The 6,611-nt window shown below is 45.7% G+C and overlaps 1 pseudogene; it reads left to right on the top strand.

The window, feature by feature from the left end:
• The first annotated feature begins 6,285 nt into the window (after positions 1-6,285).
• LOC126476007 (5S ribosomal RNA) lies at positions 6,286-6,403 on the top strand (annotated as a pseudogene).
• Positions 6,404-6,611: the final 208 nt, after the last annotated feature.

Below are 6,611 nucleotides of genomic sequence, written 5' to 3'. Positions count from 1 at the left end.
TCCGAGGCTGTTTGTAGCAATGATACCGACGCGACGCGACTCCCGACACAGATGGCGTGCTATTCAGTGTCTGGAGAGAACTGGGGCCTTGCTTCCTCGCGTCGCGTTCTTATGTATAAAGCCGCGGTGAGGACGGCTAAGGCAGCCGCGGTGAGGACGGCTAAGGGAACGCCTGATCAAATCGGCTCTCCCGACTAGCCGTGGGCTAGTAATGCACCACTTTAAGTTATTGAATAGATCATAGCTTCTTTTGCTGATGGCCGATGAAGCTTTTAATTTTAATGTGCATTCAGCACACAGGTAAGTAATCATGATAAATGTTTGACGTGGCTAAGTTAAATATTTTGGGCGAGAGAATTAATTTAATTACACTGCACGCAGTAGACGAGCTCTGAACTGGTCCTCTGGAAATACGCTATCGCTATAGTTTCATAGGTATTCAAATGAAACTTCTCACATCCTTATGGTTATAGCGGATCTCCATTCTACTTAAATATAAACATCCTAGCCTTATTTATTAGCCTACTTAATCTATCTTGCTTCCTTAAGTTTTAAGACAAAAACCAGAAAATCATGAATTTCAACTAAAATCTTAATTTGTGATATCCAAAGTACTGTTTCTATTAAATTATTATGAAAGAGGAATCTAAATATAAATTTATAACTTTCTAGCTCTTTTCTGTTGCGCCAATGATTTTTACAGAAAAACGTCCAAATTTCGAAAATGGTTAAAGTTATAAAACTGATATTCTACACACATTAATTTAGTATTACTCCTGACATGCCAAAAATGTTTTAGGTTATTTGCTTGATTTTTAAAATATTGCGCAACATTTATGACGTCAGAGCTAGTTACAGCGGACTGGCTGGCACACAATGGAAAGACTGATGTGAATTTACTATGGAGTGAGTAGGCTGCTTCCCTACAGTGGTGCAACGTGGTGGGTGCTGTGGTGTCACCGCCAGACACCACACTTGCTAGGTGGTAGCTTAAATCGGCCGCGGTCCATGTAGTACATGTCGGACCCGCGTGTCGCCACTGTGATCGCAGACCTAGCGCCACCACCAAGGCAGGTCTCGTGATACGAGAGTGGACTCGCCCCAGTTGTACGCGAACCTAGCTATCGCCCAGTTGTACGAGAACCTAGCTATCGCCCAGTTGTATGAGAACCTAGCTACCGACCAGATGTACGAAGCCTTTCGCTCTCATTAGCCGAGAGACAGAATAGCCATCAGCTAAGTTAATGGCTACAACTAGCAAGGCGCCATTTGTATCAGTGCCTATAGCTTACGAGTATTCAAGAGAGATGTATTCCAAGGACTAATAAAAAGATAAGTAATAAGCATCTACATACTTTTCTTCTTATTCATTTATAAGTTCTCATGTTCCAGACTTCACGCCCGTCTGCTTTAGCCGTGCGTGCCCTATCGGCTACAGCGTTAGTCTAGAGTTCATTTTCAGCCATCTAAACTTCACGGTGTCGGCCCAGCTACCGACACAACAGGTGCAGTCGGTCATGTCATTCTATCGTCACCTCTTGCGTCCAGCGATTACAGATGCGCATCGCAGTTGCTTTGTTCCATCGGACACCATCATCGATCAGGCAAAGGTCCCGAGTTCGAGTCTCTGTCGGGCATACAGTTTTAATCTGCCAGGAAGTTTCATATCAGCGCACACTCCGCTGCAGAGTGAAATCTCATTCTGGAAATCACACGTGTTTAAATAAGTTTCCGTGCATCTCATTTCCTGTGAAGCAGTTGTTTTCATAGCCTGCGCGATGATCCTCATTTGATTCCACCTGACTGTGCCGTGTCTACGCGTTGCTAACCCCGTAGCGCCGTTTGCAAGAGAACGTAATTGCAACTGGCAACGTATTACGTTCCAATTTTGGGCTCCGAACTGGCAGAGGACCGTCCAGACAGTCACAGATGCAGACGACTGTGCGACGTAATCCCATTGCCGCATCAATTGGTCTCCTGTTGGGCCCACTTGAGTCGTCGGAGAAAGCTATTTCGTGCTGGGACTATACGTCATTCCGCTTCTATTCTAGAACAACCTCCTTATTCGTTATCGCATTTGGATTCATCTCAGATCGTAGCCATTGTCATGAAGAAGCCTATTTCACTCCGCACAAAGTTCTCTGATCCCGAAAACGAAGCCTGTTTAGAAAAGAAACTCTAAACAGAACAGGCCCTTCCGCCCGGAATATAGGTCAATAAATCAACCCAATCAATTCACACTCAAGTAGTACGTGCGATTAACATAACTGCAGGAAATATCGCTACATCTAAATTCCAGAAGCACGTACTAAGAAATGAAAAAGTGCTGACTAAAAACGCGGAGGAAATGAAATATCATCAAGCCTCGCCCGAAAGCACTATAAAGAGGAAATTTTTTTAAAATGAATTTAAAACCAATCCTCTCATGTCAACTGTACCAAGTTAATGATCCGACGTCACACAAATTTAAGTTCTGAGGTCAGGTTGGTTTAATTTCCGTTCAGCGACCAAGAACAAGACTTCTCTTGTGAGTTAAATACGATGATACAGATGGTGTGTGTAGCTAGTGCTGAAAAGGTATGGAAAGGAGAAACACCTACAATTTTTAAAAAATAAAGTAGTTAAGAAAGGTGTCCGGTTCGAATCCTAAATGTGAAACATTCTGGGGGAAACAGAAGACACATCAGTGCCAGAAGAAATCATGTGAAAGTGAAGAGAAAATGAGCGCTCCAAGAAATGCGACGCATCCTAGGTGGCACCTGCAGTGTTTATGTACATAAAGAAAAGCTTATGAGATTCTATACTGTGCAGGCGGACGTGCTGACTGGTTAAATGGTTAAATTAAATGTAGATGAAATAGGCCAAAAGTAGAACATATTCTTATTATTACTCGTATGCCAATTACACATCACACTAGAAATACAAATAAAATAATCATCATCATTATCATCACATCAAATGGTTCAAATGGATCTGAGCACTATGGGACTTAACTTCTGAGGTCATCAGTCCCCTAGAACTTAGAACTACTTAAAACTAACTAACCTAACTACATCACTCACATCCATGCCCGGGGCAGGATTCGAACCTGCGACGGTAGCGGTCGCGCGGTTCCAGACTGTAGCGCCTAGAACCGCTCCGCCGGCCTTTCATCATTTCGACTTCCGGTTTAGGCATCCGTGCCTATTCCAATTTCAAGTAGAATATAGCTCACCTTTCCATCTCTTCGTAAGACACTCAAAATTTCTTTTGTCTTGAGGCCCTATATTTCTACACTCCTGGAAATGGAAAAAAGAACACATTGACACCGGTGTGTCAGACCCACCATACTTGCTCCGGACACTGCGAGAGGGCTGTACAAGCAATGATCACACGCACGGCACAGCGGACACACCACGAACCGCGGTGTTGGCCGTCGAATGGCGCTAGCTGCGCAGCATTTGTGCACCGCCGCCGTCAGTGTCAGCCAGTTTGCCGTGGCATACGGAGCTCCATCGCAGTCTTTGACACTGGTAGCATGCCGCGACAGCGTGGACGTGAACCGTATGTGCAGTTGACGGACTTTGAGCGAGGGCGTATAGTGGGCATGCGGGAGGCCGGGCGGACGTACCGCCGAATTGCTCAACACGTGGGGCGTGAGGTCTCCACAGTACATCGATGTTGTCGCCAGTGGTCGGCGGAAGGTGCACGTGCCCGTCAACCTGGGACCGGACCGCAGCGACGCACGGATGCACGCCAAGACCGTAGGATCCTACGCAGTGCCGTAGGGGACCGCACCGCCACTTCCCAGCAAATTAGGGACACTGTTGCTCCTGGGGTATCGGCGAGGACCATTCGCAACCGTCTCCATGAATCTGGGCTACGGTCCCGCACACCGTTAGGCCGTCTTCCGCTCACGCCCCAACATCGTGCAGCCCGCCTCCAGTGGTGTCGCGACAGGCGTGAATGGAGGGACGAATGGAGACGTGTCGTCTTCAGCGATGAGAGTCGCTTCTGCCTTGGTGCCAATGATGGTCGTATGCGTGTTTGGCGCCGTGCAGGTGAGCGCCACAATCAGGACGGCATACGACCGAGGCACACAGGGCCAACACCCGGCATCATGGTGTGGGGAGCGATCTCCTACACTGGCCGTACACCACTGGTGATCGTCGAGGGGACACTGAATAGTGCACGGTACATCCAAACCGTCATCGAACCCATCGTTCTACCATTCCTAGACCGGCAAGAGAACTTGCTGTTCCAACAGGACAATGCACGTCCGCATGTATCCCGTGCCACCCAACGTGCTCTAGAAGGTGTAAGTCAACTACCCTGGCCAGCAAGATTTCCGGATCTGTCCCGCATTGAGCATGTTTGGGACTGGATGAAGCGTCGTCTCACGCGGTCTGCACGTCCAGCACGAACGCTGGTCCAACTGAGGCGCCAGGTGGAAATGGCATGGCAAGTCGTTCCACAGGACTACATCCAGCATCTCTACGATCGTCTCCATGGGAGGATAGCAGCCTGCATTGCTGCGAAAGGTGGATATACACTGTACTAGTGCCGACATTGTGCATACTCTGTTGCCTGTGTCTATGTGCCTGTGGTTCTGTCAGTGTGATCATGTGATGTATCTGACCCCAGGAATGTGTCAATAAAGTTTCCCCTTCCTGGGACAATGAATTCACGGTGTTCTTATTTAAATTTCCAGGAGTGTATATTAATATAGATATTCCGACATCGTTTCAAAGTCGTCATGCCATTTCTGTATTCATCCATTTTCTGAAGTATGCTTTTGACACCCAGTTAATGCATTATTTCATTATTATTCATCCAGTCTGTGATTTTGTAACTAGCTAGAGGCATTAGGCTTCTCATCTGTACTGCCCCAATTGTCCTCCTTTGACTGACGGGTAGAATCGAGGTCTCTGAAGTATACATTACAATTGGCATTGCCATCACATTGGAAAGTTTTAGTACTGTTTCCTTTCTAACTTTTTTTGAACAGAGTGCGATTTATGGTACCTACCAACCGCAGGTTTTTTTTTCAATTTGTATTTTTCACTATTAGTGTGATATGTAGGATCTTATCTCCCAGGTATTTAAACCTAATTATTTCTTATATCTGTTTATCATCAATTATTATTTTTTCTCTTAAACGCTCCCTAACATGGAATTATCTTAGTTTTGCCTTGAGATACTGCCATAATTATTTGCTTCCTTGTACAAGAACCAAATTCTCTCTGTGATGTATCTTCTGAGTCTGCTAAAATTGTTTGATCAGCTGAAAATGGGTGTGTATTTATAATTTTATTGTTAAGTTTGTGATGGTGCACTACTTTATTCCTCCATATCTTTATAACCTCGTCTTCGTATATATTAAAAACCGTCAATGATAAAGGAAAACCTTCTCTCATTCCTTGTCAGATATTTCCTCAGTAAGGACTTCCTTTTTGTACTTTGATTTTGTTGTGTGTGTACATATTTTGAATTACACTTATTACTAGGCCTATAACTTTGCTTCCGCCGTTTTTTTCTCGAAGTTCGGGGCTTTATTGTGAAACACTTACAAAAAAAATGATTATAGTATTGCCCATCGCTGGCCACTACATTCTCCCATCTTTCGGATAGCATACGAATCCCGTGGTGGAAGAACTGGGCGTCTTTTGTGGGGATCCATGAATCGATTCAATTTTGCACTTGTTCATATGATCACAGTCAGCCAGACTGTATGCCACTGATCGAAAGAGGTGGTAGTCAGAGAGAGCAACGTATGGAGAATACGGCAGGAGGGATAGGACTTCTCATTTCTACGTTTCCATGTATATTTTTTTTGCGAGATGGGGGTCGAGCACTGACCTGCTACAAAATTACCTTTACGTGTCTATCGCTGTATTGTGGCCGTTTGTGTTTCAGTGCTGGGCTCGAACGCATTAATTACTTTCGATAATGATGTCCTATGACTGTCTTCGTCTGTTTCAGTAGCTACGAAATCGTTCTGTTTTCCCCCGTTTTGCCGGTCTTCGACATCAAAATCACCGTTCTTAAGGCGTTGAAAACATTCTCTGCACGTTCTTCCACTAATTCTTCCACTAATAGCTCGCTCACCGTTGGTCTTATCCAGCTTTTTAAGAGCCACAGCAGCAGATTTATTTATGTTAAAGCAGAAAATTAAAACTTTCCGCAAATGGCGAGAAATGGGTACGTAAGTTGACGTACTTCACCGAGAATATCCTTATCGTACAATCACAAATCGACTAATACTTTTATGGCATTATGTTTACATATGCCTAAGCTTTTTGTATTGCCAACGGCCTTGCCGCAGTGGTAACACCGGATCCCGTCAGATCACCGAAGTTAAGAGCTGTCGGGCTGGGCTAGCATTTGGATGGGTGACCACCCGGTCTGCCGAGAGCTGTTGGCCGGTGGGGTGCACTCAGCCGTCGTGAGGCAAACTGAGGAGCTACTTGACTGAGAAGTAGCGGCTCCGGACTCGGAAACTGATATACGGCCGGGAGAGCGGTATGCTGACCGCATGCCCCTCCATATCAACATCCAGCGACCCCTATTGGCTGGGCTTGACACAGCAGCCGGTCGGTACCGTTGAGCCCTCATTGCCTGTTCGGGAGGAG

The sequence above is a fragment of the Schistocerca serialis genome, chromosome 4, assembly GCF_023864345.2.
Source record: "Schistocerca serialis cubense isolate TAMUIC-IGC-003099 chromosome 4, iqSchSeri2.2, whole genome shotgun sequence".
In the NCBI taxonomy this organism is placed as follows: Eukaryota; Metazoa; Arthropoda; class Insecta; order Orthoptera; family Acrididae; genus Schistocerca; species Schistocerca serialis.
Note: the sequence above shows the minus strand (reverse complement) of the source record. Positions and strands in the feature narration are given on the sequence as shown.